Source organism: Leptosomus discolor, chromosome 7 (genome assembly GCF_034619465.1).
Source record: "Leptosomus discolor isolate bLepDis1 chromosome 7, bLepDis1.hap2, whole genome shotgun sequence".
NCBI lineage: Eukaryota > Metazoa > Chordata > Aves > Leptosomiformes > Leptosomidae > Leptosomus > Leptosomus discolor.
The window spans coordinates 13,309,651-13,327,256 of NC_141397.1; the positions used below are offsets into that span (position 1 = coordinate 13,309,651).

At 37.4% G+C, this 17,606-nt stretch overlaps 1 protein-coding gene across 1 annotated transcript in view; it reads left to right on the plus strand.

Annotated features, from left to right (window-relative positions):
• The window catches only part of PLCL2 (phospholipase C like 2), a 102,747-nt gene that overhangs the window by 3,694 nt on the left and 81,447 nt on the right, over positions 1-17,606 (plus strand). The window lies entirely within an intron of this gene.

Consider the following 17,606-nt stretch of genomic DNA (forward strand, 5'->3'; position numbering starts at 1 on the left):
TGAAACTGCTCTTAAAGAAATATGAAGTGACCTCAGAAAACAGGTCTGTCCCATGCAGATACAGATTTTGTACCTTTGTGCAAAACACAACATTATTAGTTGATCTGTAAAATGCACGTTTATGGAATATCTAATACTTTAAATGTTTTGCCTGCTTATTACTGTGTAGGCTTTTGAGTCACAAACAGAAAATTGATGTTTGAATAATAGTTCAGTTGAGGTTACATTCTTTAGAACTGCATTGTTGTGCATGAAGATCAGGAGCGCAGAAATTTATTTTATTTTGGTTTTAGTCTGTGCTTCCATTGGTGGTCTGTTTTCATCTCTTCTCAGAGTAGTTGCTGCCTTTTTTCCTTTCCTTTCTTTTTTCTCTTTTTTACTGGTTCTGTATTTTTTTCTTTCTTTTTTGTGCACCTGCATTATTTTGACTTTTTCTTTCTTATTTGGTACAAGAGGATATACTCCTTGAGGCTGAAGCGTCATCTAGGATAATGACAGGTGGTAGGGCCACTGTTACTGGAAAAACTAATGCGATCTTCATACCATGGTAGTTTACTTGGCCTTTGCCTCTTGTATAAGCTGCATTTAGACTGGAAGTGTTAAAGATTATACCCTTGATTTGGAGCAATTTCTATGGAATAGCCTATTTCATTGCTTACCTTTGACCTAAATTTGAGGGCTAGGGGCTGTATGTATGTGTTTATAGAGACCTTTTCACTTTCTATTTCATACTGTCTGTATTTACGAGATTCTGATTTTTCGGAAGTGATTGTGATGACACATTGTGCTTTCATATGATTTAGGCTCTTCAGATACCTGATTTGGGAACTAATTTATGGACCACTTATTTGTACATAGTGATTTTTTTGGCTGCTGTTTTGGTTTTCTATAATATTTTTCCTTGGTGCAACTAGCTGTGGTTTCCTATAATGTGATTTCCTACAACAGTTCCTATAATATTCCATAAAATGAATTTACAGTGAGTCTATCTTGCAGTGGATTTGAGCATCCTGTGAGCTTCTCTTAGCTGTTCTGACAGCTGGCAGTGAGCTTGCTTTGTTTTTGTATGAGGTTCCTCTGTGTCTTTCTTAAAGAGACTTTGAGGTGGTAGGAGTTTGAGAATCTTTAAGGCAGCAGATGACTTGTGGTGTGTATGTTTCCTCAGAGCTGCCTGCTTCCGGGGGTCTCCAGTAAACGCTTAATGGAACCTCACAGTTTGTCAAAACTATAGACCTAGACAGAAAGAGATCCAGTGGGATAAATATGTCTTTATTAGGAGAGGTGTTGCAGTAATAAAGTGAGAAGAGATACACTTAAGAGAGACTGCAGTTATTTAGGAAGACAACAAAGAGAAATAAATGGAGAAAGGTAGCTTGGCATTCTGTGAGCAGGAGTGTTCTTATCAACATGTGTCTGGAAGCAAAGTCCAGGGTTTTCTTTTTTGCATATAGTAATACTGATCTCAGTGTCAATAAATTTCTTGGCCGATAACTTAAACAAATTTGTATCTTCCTTTTTTATTCTGGGTGTAAACTCAAGCTTTCATTTTGTAAAGTCATGCACTTGCTGAGCATTGGCAACTCCTGAGTTCCAAAGTCTGTGAGAGGAGCGGAACCAAATTTAGCAGGTAGATATTCTAGGGTATAATTTTCAGCAGAGCTTTGCTTTTGAAACTCAACATTCTTATATCTGTGTCTTTCTGTGACTGGGGATTTGTACAGCATATGCATCAAGATCTTTTTTCTTATTAAAGTGCCAGCATACATTATTATCTTATTCAATCTTCTATGATCTGTAGTTCATATTGTGTACCTGTGTGTATCAGGTGTGCAAAATATGAAATACAGAGAATGTTATGCAGTATTTTCTACAACTGTGATTGTTTTAAAGGCTTTAATAAAGCCCTTTGTGTTCATGGTAAACTCTGAAGTAGTATTTTCAGTAGATCTAGGTTCTCTGCAGTCCTTAATTACCTTAGCCACAGTGGCATGTTAGCAAGTCTTCACAGAGTCCCAGGAATAGATCATACATGTTCAGCTTCCATCTAAAAGGCTATAAAGGAGTTAGGTTGCTGGAATCAGTTTAAAGTGTATGAAATTACCTGATTTTCAGTCATCTTTCATATACATATATATATATATATTTATATATGCATTTCTGCCCAAGTAAGTTTTCAATGTGCTAGACATTTTCAAGTTACCTTGATGGAGCAGCCATAGGCTCAAAGGTGCTAAGGCTCCTTAAGTTCAAAGAAAACAGTCATATGTGGAAAGAAGGAGAAAAGTAGCATGTACTTTCTTTCTGCACGCCCTTTCCCATTGAAAATAAAATGTTACAGTATGAGCTGAATTCTTCCTGGTTGCAGAAGATCCATGTGGAAGAAATACATGAATAGAAGGTACTTTGCTCAGAGCACACATGCTAATTGACACCACAAACCCCAGCATGTATGTAGGAAACAAGGCTGTGATAGTTGAGCTGCTCCATCTTACCTTGGGCAGGCTTTCAACTAGACAACCAAAGCATAGATTTTTTCTGAGGATCTGCTTCTGGATTTGTTTTGTTTGTTAATGTCTTTGTGTTGATTTGTAGTAGATCTATCTCATCTCTTTGGTTTGTCAGATAGTATGAGAGAGCTGAATGGGTATCTGCAACTCCATAAACCCTGGAGCTTTCTTTTAGAGGATAGTTTCTCTTTGATTTGTTGGACTCTTAGCTAGGCTATAGAAGGTTACCAGCACCTATCAGTGTTTGTATTATTACTCCTTCATCCTCTACTACTTATTGTGTACTGGCTTCCTAATTTTTTAAAATAGAATCTATATTTTAAAACAATACTTAACACCGTATAGTAGCTCTTCCTAAATCATATCTTCTGTCACAGAGAAGCTGTATACCTTAGGTATTTCCATATACATTGGACATCTATATCAGGCAGTTTACTACTTGTTAACAGTGACACTGGACTGAGGTCAGTCTCAGCCACTGAGTGGGTGTGTTGTGCATTGCATTTGGTATATATTTTTGTTTGCATTAGTACTTTTTGTAGATTGCAGTAATCAAAATTTTATTTGGATATGTGTAACACAATTTTAAAAAATGAAGGATGTTTGTAGAAATGTGTACATGAGGATATTCACTTTACCCCAGTTCAGCATGTAGTTTAGTTAGCTTATGTACTATAGACCATGAAGAGAAGATATTTTTTCCAGAGGACGGCTTGGAGCAGGAGCTTAATTTGGATGAATTTAGCTTCTCTGACTTCTCTTCTGGAAGAGCTTATCTGTCTATTTCTGTTGACTGAGTAAAGAGCTTGGCTAGTGTGAATAATAGCAACTCCTTCACACCCTCCACCCCCAAGTCCTTAGAATATCCACAAAACATCTTCAGTCTGTTCAGTGGTGAAAAAACAATTAATGGAGCTTAAAAATCATTATGAATACCTGATGAGATTTTTTTATGCCTATTATCAGGCTTGATCAAAGATATGACTATTAGTTTAGACGTTTTTTAAACTAGGAATTAGAGCAATGGTCTCCCACCCATGGCTTACAGATAATGCATTGCTCCCATGATTTGATTGCATTAATGGAAGATGAAAAAATTTAAACTGAGACCGACAGGAGAAGTTAATTGCATGGTTTTCAAGCCTTTGCTGGTCCATGGGTGATACTGACATTGGTCTTTGTATTATCCCCACTGACTATTAGAAAAAAGCGCTTAAATAAAATTTACCAATTGTCTAAGGGCCAAATTAAGTTAAAGCATATTATAATGCTAGGACATTGGTTCCAAAATATTTATCTTTGCAAACAAATGTTGTTCTGTGTTCAAAATTCAGAATTCTAAGTATAAATAGACTGGCAGGTAGATTTTTTGGGGAAGAAAGGTGTATAATAATTTATATTTAACATACATGGAGAAGAGGAAAATACGATAAAAAGCAGCAGCGTATGTGTATTAAAGAATGTTTAAAAATTGAGCTGGAAGAGACCTCAAGAGGTCAGTCTACTCTGCTCCTCTGCTGTGCTACAGGATCAACTGTTAATAAATTTTAGTATGATGCTCTTTGTCTTTTAATCATCTTTTGTTTGTGATCCTTCTATTGCAGAACTGCTGGCTGATTATTCCTCTTTGTATATGGGCAAAAGCAAGCATCTGCATAGAGTTTAAAAGCTTGTACTTGTCCTACTGACTGCATTCTAATTATTTCAGATCATGTTCAATTTGTCACGTTCTTTCTGATTTTGACTTACCTTCCGACATGCATGCAGCTCTTCCATCTTCAGGTGAACAGCCAATTTTAACTGTGCTCTTACTTCTGTTTTACGATGATGCACGATTTTTTTTGTTACATGATTGTAGTTTTAAATATAGGTTCAAATTCTGTACTCCATGGTTAAAATAAAAATCAGTTATTATTGCTCTTTACTGCCTGTAAACTGGGCAATATGATGTTGCAGAATCTAGTTCAGAAATACGATTTATGAGAAAATGTCTTTCCTGCTAAATATATTAAAATAATAAACAGTAAGTACAAATTTATAATATACTTAGTAGATGTCAGGTTAACGATTGAACTCGATGATCTTGAAGGTCCTTTCCAACCTAAATGATTCTGTGATTGCAGTGTTGTCATAAAGAAGGGTGCTTTGAAAGGGGCCAGTTTGTTTGTCATTAAGGAGAGTAAGTAGCGAGTGTCATCAGTCCCTGTTTTCCAGTTATGTTTATGAAGACTATCGGTACTGTTTTACAGTTGGTTTTTCACATCTGACATGCCTTTTAATCATGGGGTAGTGCCATCACTGTACTTGCTTCTCCCTGTTGTAGGAGATTATGTATGGAGCAGTCCTTTTGGAAGGGCATGTTGCCCATCCTCTTGCCTGCAGTACAATTTCTACTTTAGTTTCTTTTTAAGAACTGTCAGTATAGACTCCTCTGCCTCTTGCTTCAGAAGAGGAACATGCCTGAGTTCACCCACCTCTTCCCTCCTAAACCTTGACCTCACAAAACACCAGTGTTCAAGACAGTGAAGACTGCAACGTAGCATGTGACTGGAAATCAGCAGTAGTGAGGCTCACAGCATTAACTGGTGCAGCCTTGGGAAAGTTAAATAGATGTTATTCATTTCTGCCTCCCCTGGGATTCCTTTTAGTGTCATTTGACCTTTTGGAATAAGTAATAAAATATCCCTGAGTGCTTCAGATGGTATACGGTGTTCAGGGATCTTTTGAGATACCCAACAGTCATGTTCCAGAGATTGTAGGACGTGGTTCATGAGCGCAGGCAGACCGGAAGTGCCTTTAACCAACCAACCAACCAAAAGCCTTTCCAGAATAGCAGCTGAGAGTTTCATAAAATGAAAAGTATAAAATAACAAGATATTAAGCTGGATTTCCAAATTTACTATAGAAGTATTTACTTTAATAAGAGAAACTTATTTGTGGGTTTGATTTTAGTATAAGGAATAGGTGCCTTACAAATATATAGCGGATAATTGATATTATGTTTATTAGTGTCATGACTGTCCTAATACCTTTGCTAAAATTGCTGAAAATGGTTTGATCTTTCCTTAAACTTACAAGATAATCAGTATTGCAGAAGAAAAGAATTGCTGCTCTTTTGTTAGCAAGCACTTCCACAGAATTTTCAGGTTCTTTTTATGGTTGAGCTTCTGTGATTATAACTTCTTTTTTCTTTCCCTGTTTTCTTTTTTATTTTTCTTTGTACATCCTTCTTACAAGCATTATTTTGCCTTCACTAAAAAAGGCAGAGCATTATAAGGTTCTGTGAGTGCTTTGATGTGTTAGCATCCATGTATGTGAACATGTCCTCAGCCTTTACTGCCCTTTTTAGTGTAGGATAGGAGAGGAAGAATGATTGTGAAATTGTGCAGCAGCAGAAAAGTCTGGGTGGTTTTTGTTTCATGAAGCACATCATATGATGGAAAATATTTGCTTTATATATTTCATTACCTAGTTCCTGATGACAAAAGTGTTTGACATTGTCTGTCAACTGTTTACTCTAACTGCATTCTTTAAAATAAGATGTAAATGACTGTTTGTTTAAATAAAAAAAAAAATTAATTGCTTGATTCTTTGTATTATTGAAGTGTAATTTGGATTAAAAGTACAGGAATTCTGCTCGTTGCCAAAGCTTTTGTTTAGATTCTGTTTTCTTCCTACAAGTTATTGTTGGTGTTTTTAGGATGGGTAGTTGTTTATTGAGTTTAGGTAAAACGGTACAGGAACAATTGGGTTTTTTTTTATAAAAAAAAAGGCGAGACAGCAACTCTATATGCTCTACCATGCTTTTCCCTTTAGTGAATTAGAAGCAGAACGAGTATCTTTCATGTACCTATTGTAGAAAAAGGTAGTTTCTGAGTTGCTGAAATAATACTTATATTCATTGCAGTATTTATATGATTACAAATACATATATTTTTGCTACGTAAGGCAGGAAAAACTCAGTTGGAAATAAAGCACTTCAGGAAATAGCTTGAATCGACTGAAATGTATTTTGCCATTTACAGAGAATGGTTGCTAAATCACTTTTTTTTTCTTTTAGTTATGCTGGTAGCAGATTGTTGCAAAAAAGCATTTCCAGTCTGAATCCTGGAGTTAAAGACTAATATTTATGTGAAATGAGAATGCATTCAGTAATGGCACGTTACTACCACATAGTGGAGAAAGCTAGAGCAGACATAAGTAGTTTGAGTTTGGATAGTATTATGTTTTTCTTGCTTTTGAAGAACCCTCAAGAACATTTTATGGCTTATTGGATGTTCTTCATTTGTTAAACTCCAACTCTCCTTTATTTTCTCTTTGTTGTCCCCAGTTGTGGTAGTTGCAGTGATGCGTCTCACAAGCAGCGCTTGAGGTTGACACTTTACAGCTTTATTTGTTCCTCATCTTAAATAACGCATACCATGTGCCTCATGCTTGGTCCTTCAGTGAATGGCCAGCCTGACTGGGAACCTGCGCTCAGAGTGGTGGGACAGTGTGAAGGCACTGAGTGCTTTTAGTTGTGAGCATTGTCTTTTGGTATTTTGTAGATTTAGAAGTAAGGCTGTGGAAGAATTCATAACATTGTTTTTTTTTACTCTCCTAGTTGGCCTGGTTTTGCCAGTCAACTGTGTAAATCCATTATGGCATAATGAAGGTTTAGCAATATTGTGATACTAAGTTGGACTGTAATTTATTTATTTTTAGTGTTGTCATCATCAAAGATTTAAATGGTATCACTGTCACTAATTGGCAATGGGAGAGTGCTGTTAAAACCTTTTACTAAATATTTAAAACCTTCTCTTTGAAGAACTGTGTAAGAATGTCTGTGCTGGTGATGATGCTTGTGTTGAAAGTGGCTGGCATTAACATCTTTGCAGGAGACTGAAGTTCTGTTAGAAATCTTTTAACGTGTCTTTCTGTGGTGCTGGTGGCACAAAACGTTGCTGATTAGCATGTCTAGCTTCTAGCTATGGTCAAGTAAGTTTGTTTGCCCAGTAACAGAATAAAATGGCATGGACATTACATAAAGCTGAAAGATTTAGTACTGATAAAATGCTTTCGTTTTATAATAAGCTGTTAAATATGAAAGAGGAAGTACCTTCGTTTTGTAAATTTGATCCGATAGTATTTTGGATGTCCTAGATTTTTGAGTTTTAAGATTCTTGCCCAACACTCATTTTAATGGATTATTTTATTCAATCTTTTATTTCTTTTGCTTATATAATGTGTGATGCTCTTCAAGGGCACCTGTGTCAGAGTCCAGAGGAGCCAAGAAGGCATTTCTAGTCTTTAGAAAACTCACACAAAGTATAACAATGAAATCAGATAGCTTCCTGAAAATAGAAGAGCATTTAATGTTTCGCCTCAGAGGAGAACTTGTCTGAGGACTAAAAAGGTTATTAAATGGTTACAGTAAGCAAGAAAGGATAAAAACAACTAGCTTTTATGAGTCCCATTGACTTAAAAATCTTATATAAGTGTTAACAATGCAGTTGTACAAACCTTCCTCTTTTTACTTGTCTAGAAGACATTGCCAACAAATTTCTGGAGGTCCTTGCAGGACAATGTAAACAGTATTGGTCTTGCACTGATCAGCTGATTACGCAGTTTAAAGCCCTTCGTAACCTTCCCTGTTCTTGAATTCTGATTGTATTCAGGATAAAACCAGTATTATTGAATATTCCTGTCCATGAAGTTGACTAGCAGTAAGTCCTCATGAAAAGCAAGCTCATAAGTATAGTAGTAGCTTCTTTAGCCTTATCCTTGAACTTTCTGGGACTCCCCAGCTGAATTTTCTTCCTTTTTTGATCCCCTAGTTGCTTTAGACAGTGTGTACTCTTTTGCTTGCTTCAATTGTCCTTTTCTTTGGTTTAACTGTAATGAAACCCTTTGAGATAAAGTGTATGAAGAACATGTTTTGCATTCTTGTTATGTTTACCTACAGTACTGTCTAACCTTAACATTCAACATAACTATTGTTTAAATTTATCCTATATTTAAACTATTTGTTTCAGCAATTTGAGAGCAATTGCCATATTATTTCTGAATTGTGTTAGATTAGAGGCCCTGCAAGCTTTACCCACATACTATGGTGATAACAGGAATCAGATGCTCACAAACTTCTGTTTAGCTGACATGAGAATTTCTCTAGAGGAAAGAAATTAGGATAAAAGCTTCTACAAAATTCTCAAAACTTGTAACCAGATACAGAAATCTGAGGACCTAAAGGTTACTAGTTAAAAAAAAAAAGAGTTCTGATTGATAGTTAAAAATTCTTAAAATGCTGTTCTTGACAGGCAGAATGTCAGAAAAAAAGAGTAAGGCCTTAATTCAAAGCTCTTCGTTTGTTATACTAGAAAGGAAAAAAAATAGTTCTGTATTATTTCAGGCCAACAACTTGGCAAGAATTTAAATTCGAGTCCCAAGGTTTCTGAAACCAGAGACTTGAGAATGTTAGTGGGTTTCAGGGCTGGTAATGAAGGGGAAATACAATGATTTCACAGACAGCTGAGATATAGAATAAAAGTCACAATGTTCAAAGGAGTTACTTGGAAAATGTAGAATTACATATGGTGACAAATAGAAAGAGCGGCATTAAGTGTGCATGTTGCATGTCTTCCTTGTTGGTCAGTAGTAGGGCAGTTTTTGAGAGCCAGTGAAAAACAGGATAGATTTCTGGTTGTGGGTCAGGATGAGTTTTATGCCAAGAATAATGTGACTGAATGAGGCAAACTATTTTCGAGTCCTTTGCCTACCACTATGGTAGCTCATAAATGGTTTCAGCTACACTTACTAGTATTTTGTGGTGGCGAGGTTTTTTTTTTTTTTCCTTTCTGGGATGCCAGTTAATTTCTTGCTGGAAAGTGTCCTGGGAGATCTTATTGTGAGAGGCAGTTGTTGAGCAGCAGCAAAATCCCTCTGTGACTTGTCAAATCGTCTTCTATCAGCATTACAGTGTATGAAATTAATGTGACATTTCTTAACCCTCCTTCCTGAAATACGGTTCTTTTTATGATGGTTCTTAGTTTATAAGATTTCTTTCTTAATATAGGTGGAATAAAATTTTGTGTCTCATACATTTTTCTTTTGTTTCTACCCTGCTTTTAATGATAGTCATGGTCATCCCAGGAAGGAAGCTGCTTTTTCTCCCCAATGATCCAGTAGGAAAACAAACAGGACTGGCATTCTTGCACCTGCTACATGGAGGAAAGGGAGAGAGGCAACACTTTAGAGAAAATAAAACATGTTTGGGCTTCTGTCTTATATTGCACTACTGCTCTGGAGTGAGAAACGTTCTCATCCAACTACGTTGATGTAGATGATACAGGAGACTTCTCTTCACTGCATCTATGGTCGTTCTGTGTGTTATGCTAGCTGCAGATCTGTGAGGCAAAAATTATGCTGCTTGAGACTTCCTCATTTCCATCCCTGTTGTTTTTGTAGCTTGCCAAACTTGTTTGTTTTAAATCAGAAGTGAAAAGCCATTTCTCCTTGCCTCCAGGAAATCTTTGTTTTGATGTAATTTGTTACTGTAAAACACGATAAGAAATGTACTAAAACTGTAGGAGACTTTGAACCAAACTGTTACTGAAATGTACTTATCTCACATTTTACATTTTCTTTCAGTGTTCACAGTGACTGATTGGGAGAAGGTGACACCTGCTAGAATGTTATAACCCTATTTTGTTTACATGTAGGAATTAAAAATAAAAAAAAGTCTGTCTTTAAGGTGTAACTTCAACTGTGAATACTAGAAAAATTTCAAAGTTTATAGGCATCTTTTCTCCAGTTCCTTGACCAAATTGTTTTGAGATTCTTTACTGAAGGCATTTGTTATGCTCAACTTTTCACAATCTTTTTTCTTTCAGTTATTACAAAACTTAAGAGGGCTGAGACACTTGTATATCACAGAGAAACAAGGTCTCAGAAGCCAATGTAAGGGACAGAACCGTGATCAAGAAAATGTTTCTTAACAAATACTTTGGAAAGGAATCTGACAGTTTTTTCAAATGGAAGGAAGTAAATACTTGATGCAAAAAGCTGTCTTTTAAGGTGGCATCGTGTAACTTTCCTTCACTTTTAATTCCATCCACATGTTACCTTTTTTCTTTTTTTTTTTCCCTTTTTTTTTTTTTTTTTGGTGTGACTGTGGGGAGTTTCTTCTCTGGCCTGCCTGTTGTTTGAGTTCTAGTAGTTGACCTGTGTTTGTAGCTAAGAGCAGTAGAAAGAATAGTGTAATTTTATTTTTCTCTGCTATATGCATTAAATTATTGTGTTGTATGTGTTTTTTCTTCTTGTAGCATACGTATCCATTGTGTATCACTTCATATTTTGGAACCTTTTCTTTTAAAAGGTGGTAGCATAAAGTTACTGTCATTTTCTTGGTCCAAACTTGTAAGCTTGTTCTGTTTAGTTCAATGTGTAGGATTAATTGAATAGACTACTTTTATTTTGGTGGATATAGGTATTTTAAGGGGAAGACCAGTTTACCAGGAAGACGAAATATCCTATTTGAGTATTGTTGAATCGAAGCTGTGGTTTTCGTGATATTTGTTCCTGATTCATAGGAAAGTTCTTGATTCATAGGATTCATTGGAACAGCCAGGTGTGTGAATAAAACAGAATTCTACTTGCATTTAAAATTGTCAGTATAAACTTAAAAGCAGAGGTATTTAAGTTATTCCTTATTTACTCTGGTACTAGTTACCCTTCAGGTTTATTTAGTGGCTTGGAGATGATTAACTACACGGAAAGAGAATGCTGTGTTGCTGTGGTGTTCCAGATGGCCTAACTGGCTTCTGATCCATAGTGGTAACAGTTTGCTGTTCCAGCAAGTTTGTATTGTTAAAAAAGCACAACACAGAGAAGGTCAGAGCATTATGGGAGAGAGTTTATATATATAAAAGGGAAAAGGGAAAGGTACAGAGCACTGGTCTGCACGTCTTTTATGTTCTGGTTCTTCTATTATCTCATTTTCCTTTACACTTTGATACGGCCAAGGAAATGGAAAGTAGCTCAGAGCTACCTTATATATTCCTCTTCTCTTGGGGCAATGTGGTAGTAGGAGCCTTGCCATGAGTGAAAGTAGCATCATGAGTTGTTGCAAAGGCTCTATATGCAAGTTCATCAGTAAAACTCACTTCCATCTAGCACTGTTCCTGTTGGAAAATAAAAGATGGGTTTTAGAAGCTGTTAAACTGGTAGTTAGCAGCTGCTCTGTTCCAGTGGTGCACTGTAAAGCAAGCATCAAGCATTGTGGTGCAACAATCTCCATTATTGAAGCAGATCAGAGACTTAAAAACGAATATAAATTTGTTTATTCTCAAACACACATCTCTTTCTTAAGTCTTGGGTTGACAAGGGCCTTTCTGCATCCAGACCATCATCCTGTCTCTAGTGAGAGTGGGGTTGCAGAAGAGTGCTTGAATGCAGGCTCTGAGAAGCAGGCAAGGAGGGCAAAGCTGAAGGTCATTTAGGCCAGGGATGAGCAACAGGAGAAAATAACCTGGTGGGCGAGCGCTCACTGAATAGTTACTAGATGGGGACAGTCTGCTCAGAAAAGTACAGACAGTGGAGTTGCATGGCTTGGCAAAGTCTGAACTCTTAACTGAAAGAGAGAACTCAGTGCTGAATGTCCAGGCTGCCCTGTCCTGGATCCACAAGCACTTGCTGGACTCTAGCACAGGGAGGGGACAAGGTACCAAACTACAATGTCGGAGCCCCTGCAGCCATCCAGGTGCTTCACAATGAGGTCACCTGGAGGATATGGTCATGCTAGGGCCAGTGCAGCCATCACTGCTGCCTTTGCCTTCTGGCTGCTTTGCCCTTGAGCTGTTGACTGCAGTCAAGGCTGCCAGCCTAGGGAAGCGGGGGGAGAGGTGCAGCAAAGCAGCTTTGTGAAGCCAAGCATCCAGCTATGTGGCCTTGTTGCCTCTGCGGAGTGCTATAACGGCCTGTCAAGCCCCACAGCGCTTGGGACCAAGGACAGCATCCCCCATTGTCTCAGAATCCTCAGTGTGGCGGAAGGAGGACACAGGCAGTGAAGCCCTGGTTTGTGCTTTGACTTTAATAATAAAAAAGTTTGCTGCTCTACACCCCCTACCTTCCCCTCTTTTTGCAGAGAGGACTGCAAGGATGAAGTAAATATTTATCATTATCCCTCAATACTGACCTAGTATTCTTCAGTGACCTATTGCTCAAGGGTTTTCTGAGTCAGAGGTGGTATTCTCATATTTAGTATCTACATTTAAAGGACAGGTTTTGCTCCCATTGTTTTTTCATGTTTGTTTTTGAACCCTGTACACTTCGGTATCTGTAGCACATCCTGTGGCTCAGACTTCCATATCTTGAATGTGTTTCTAAGGAAAAGTTACCTTCTTTATTTTGAATCTGCCACCTCCTAGTTTAATTTGATGTCGTCTTAGTTGTTTTTGTAGGGTGAGATGGTGAGCAGTCATTCCTTATTCATGTTCTTTATTTCACTTTTTAAGTAATACTCTGATGTTGCATTTGCTGTCCTGTAAAGTAGTCATGTATGATGTATAACTTAAAAGATTTCTTGAGGTCTTGGAATCATACTTTAACACAACAGCTGTCCAGTCTACTTGGAAAGAATTGAAGTCTTTTATTAATAATGTGCTGTGTCCCTCAGCCTCATTTTCCTCATATGAAAGTATCTTGGGCACACCTGGAATCTCAGTGCGTAGGGATCTTGTGATACATGTTGACAGAGTTGGTTTATCTGATGTAACTGTGAGCCACCTTTCACTTATAGGAGAACTCTTCCACCCTTACAGCTTATTTTGACTAATCCTACTGATAGTCTTTATTACATTGAGTTTCTGAAACATCTGTCACATCAACATCCTCATTTAAAGTTCGGCATTCCTGTTTCTCCATGTTGTTTGTCTGCATTGTTTAAATGACTCTGTTCTATTTTATCCTTATTCGCTATTGAAGTGTAGTCACTTTCTATCCCCCCTCTTGAGTATAGAGTGTTACTGTGATTCTTCCACAAAGGATTCATCATCTTAAACTGTATGCTATTCAATCCTTAACGGCGTTTCTCAGCTATTAAAATTTAAAATGTCACAGAAAAGTATTGAATTAAATTGCTGACACTGTTCCCTTTTGGTTTAGATGAAGCCTTCTTCCAGTACGTGCTCACTCTCTTTCTTCTAGTTTTGGAAAATCTGCTTGGATTTATTCTTCCCAGAATTAGCCTCTCTAGGGAGATATGAGGTTTATATTCTTTTGTTTATTCTTCTTCCCTTCCATTCACCTCTTTTACCATATAAAAAAGAAAACCCTTCTTAGTTCTCAAAATGATTGGAATGATTTGATGACTTCTGCCCGTGGGAGAGAGGGAGATTATTTTCTTCATTTTTGGTGCCTTTTTCTCTTTTCAAGGAGTTCAAGCTGGCCTTTTGTTAACACAAATTGCTTGCTGGTTGAATCCATTTACAAAGTTCCTGTATTAAACTTAAGATACCTGTGGCTGTCTCATGGTGGGTACTGGAATTATTTCTTCATGCTCAGCGGGAGGGGGGGAAATGTGGTGTGTACGAGAGATGAAAATGAACAGAAAACTGTTCAGTAATTGTCCATAGTGTTTAGTAATATACTGATGGGAACTGATAAAATCCAATTGATCTGGAGAGTCCTTAGCACGTCAGTCTGGATCATTTGGAACTGGAGAATATGCTGCAGATGTAAAAATGACAGTTCTTAGTGTTCGTCCCTAAAAGCTGAGGCTGCAAGAGAGGATTTCTTCCACAGCTCCTGATTATTGCTGCCATGTTTTTATTACTGACTGAAAGAAAGATAAAAAGTATTTTTATTATTTCCATGTTTTTTAAAAAATATGTATTTTTTTAAATTGTAGATCCAAGTTAGAACATAGAATTAAATACAAACCCCCAAAACCTTGTAAAGATGACCTTGTAAATCTAGTTGCTTAGAATGGCAGCATCTCTGCCTGTAGTTTAATTTTCAAGTGAGAATTATTTTGTTACTTGTGATGCTAGTTGGAGGCTTGAACTCTGGTCTCTGTCAAGACCTTTGGGAGAAATCTCCTTTTCTCTCAAGGGAAATACGGAGAACGGTTAGTTTCTCAGAAGGTTGTTGGACACATTTTCTGTCTAGAGTACAGATAATTTGAGCCACAGATAATTTGGAAGTAGAATATAGAAAAAACAATCTGTACTGTGACTGGTTAGACTAAACAAATGGCAGTTTCTGGGGTATTGAGAAAAAATTTGGAAACACCTTGGCAACACAGGTGTTGAAGAACATGGTAAAATGACTAGCTTAAGAATTTAAAATTATTTCTGCAACTTATAGAAGTGTATACAGGTTTAGTACGAAAGTAATAAGAATACAACCCCAGAAGAAATTGAATTGGTAAGTTTTAGTCAGAAATTTACCCATTTTATTGCTCTGCAGCATTTTTTTGGCTATTTTTTACCGATATTCCCGCCCTGCCCTTCCATATATTGGTCTTTTAAATACAAAAAGGACAGCGTTAGTAATCCCAGGAGGGTGCTAGTGATGGTCCTTTTAGCAGAAAACAGGGCTGGAAAGGATCTTGAAGTTACCATGTGTAGTGGGTTGACCTTGGCCAGCAGCCAGGCACCCACACAGCTGCTCACTCGCCCTCCCCTCCCACGGCCAGAGGAAAGAGCAGGAACAGCAAAAGGAAAAAACCTCGTGGTTCAAGATAAAGACAGTTTCATAAGTGAAGGAAAGAGGAAAGAAAAACAAGTGATGCAAAGGAAATCACTGCCTCCCGCAAGCAGACCTGTGACCAGCAAGTCTCTGAGCAGTAGCCACCTTGGAAGACAAACCCTCCTCTTTGCTACCTGAGTTTTGTTGCTCATCGTTGGCTCATCCTTCCTATCAATCTGCCTCCTATGACTAATCCCTTTGGCCAATTCAGGTCATTTGTCCTGGCTCCTTGTTCACCCCTAGCTGGAGTGGGGCTGGAGTGAGAGGAAGAAAGAGCCTGAACACTGTGCAAGCACTATCCAGCAGCAGCTGAAACATTGGTGTGTTATTCACACTTAGTCACAAGTCCAAAACACAGCTCCATACAGGCTGCTGTGAAGAAAGTTAAACTCCCATCACAGCCAGACCATGGTTTTCCCATGTCCCAGAGTGGAATCATCAGAGTAATACGCTTCTCCCAAATAAGTACACGTGTGTATGGTTTGGAGTTTCTCCAAGTGTGTATTTCAGTTTGGTATGCTGATGTCTTTTGAGTAAACCACTTCTTGTGGTTTGGTGTTGATGAATGTAGGGAATATGGTAGATTTGTGATCAGAAAACTTGCATACAGCTAGTATGGCTTTGAAAAGCCTTTAAATGGTTTACAGCTCTTTAGAGTACTTAATTTTTTAAGTATTACATATATTAATTAAAAATTTTGGCTCAATCTCTGATAGATACTGAATCATTGTAAAGCTAGTGTGGCGTGCAGGCCATCGAGGCTGGCTTTACAACTGTTCTGTCTTCAAATTTCCCTGGCTACCACTAATACCAGTTTCTCTCTCTTCTGCAATCGTACATGCCTCTTCGTGTCATTTTGCCAGTTGAGAATAGAGTGGTGTAATACAAAATCTTAAGGCCATAATGTATTTTCCATCTTAACAAGTAAAAAAAGACAGACCCAGGTCATGGAAAAGGGTGACAATTCATTCCTCTCAGTGCCAGAAAGCCAGAATCTTTATGAGTTTTTCAAAGTACTGTTTAATTTCAGTAACGGAGAGAGACTTTGATGAATTCTAATTTCGTCTCACAATCTACTCAGTGCATCAAGCTTCCTTATAATTTCAGTAATTGTATGTCAGTTTTTAGGAATGATCTAGTACATGTAGGTCAAGAAGTCTGATAAGATAATAATATTTTAATAACATTTTAAAACAATTAATTGCTCCTGAACTGTCAAAAACTTGTCTTGAATTCAAAGAGAAAGCGCTATAGCTTGTTATGTATGGTACTCATGTATTTGGGAAAGGGAAGTTTGTCTTTCACATAAAAACTGTTACACAGAAACTGTAGAGAAATGACCATAGTTGTTGTTCAGACTGCTTTCTTTCCTCTATTACACAGGCGAGTAGCTTAGCAGGAGTTAGTTTGAGAAGTAGGTCCTGGATTTTGCATTGCCTATTCTTCTTCCATGTGTAGGTATTTAGAATAGGACCTTAAATTAACTGCTTTTGAAAGCATTTGTGTATTTTTGTTTGTATAAAATATTTGGTTTAGATGGTTGACAATAAAGCATATAGGTAAAATTTAATGTTATTATCTTTGTATAAACAAAAGAAAAGATTTTGGATTCTCCTAGTTGTTCATCAGTATGTATAGGGGTTTTAAAAAGTAAAGTATTAAATGGTTACAGAAAATGCAAAGCTTGACTTGAGGTGTTTTCCTGTAACTAACTACATTGGCACAAATAGGTGCAATTTTATACATGAATGGTTTTGAATTAAATGACAAATACACCAAGTGCTAAATTAGCATTAATTAAATAGGTATACAGCTGTGACTACTTTCTGTAGCCGTCAGAATATTGCCAGCTAAAGTGCTCCTTGATTGACATGTGAACATGTATTGTACATTCGCTGACTAATGTTGGAGTATTTTGCAAAACAAGGCAGTGTTGATTTTACTTCTGTATTGTTACAGAGCTCAGTATGTGAGTGCCCTTAGTATCTCAGGCTCTTCATGTGTTTTTATGAAACATGGATGGAGGAATTGGAAAGAAAGCCCTTTTGCTATAGAAGAATTTGCACATTGGTTAACCATGGAGTGCACTAGCCTTGCATGCAGCAGCTGAACAGGTTAGCAAACAGGTCATCAGAAGGCTTGAGAAACAGCCATCTGGGAAGGTAGCCGTAGACTGAACTGTTCCTGATGGAAAAATACATTCCTGAGCTTGGCATCTGAGTCTGCCACTGCCAAAAATATCTGTGAACGGTCTGTTCTCGACCACATTAGGGAGAAAAGGTTAAAAAGAAGCACAGTATTAATACTACAAACAGGAGGAAGCAATGCCAAAATAGTGTTGGATTTATCCTCTGGCCAGTTTTCTTACTAGCT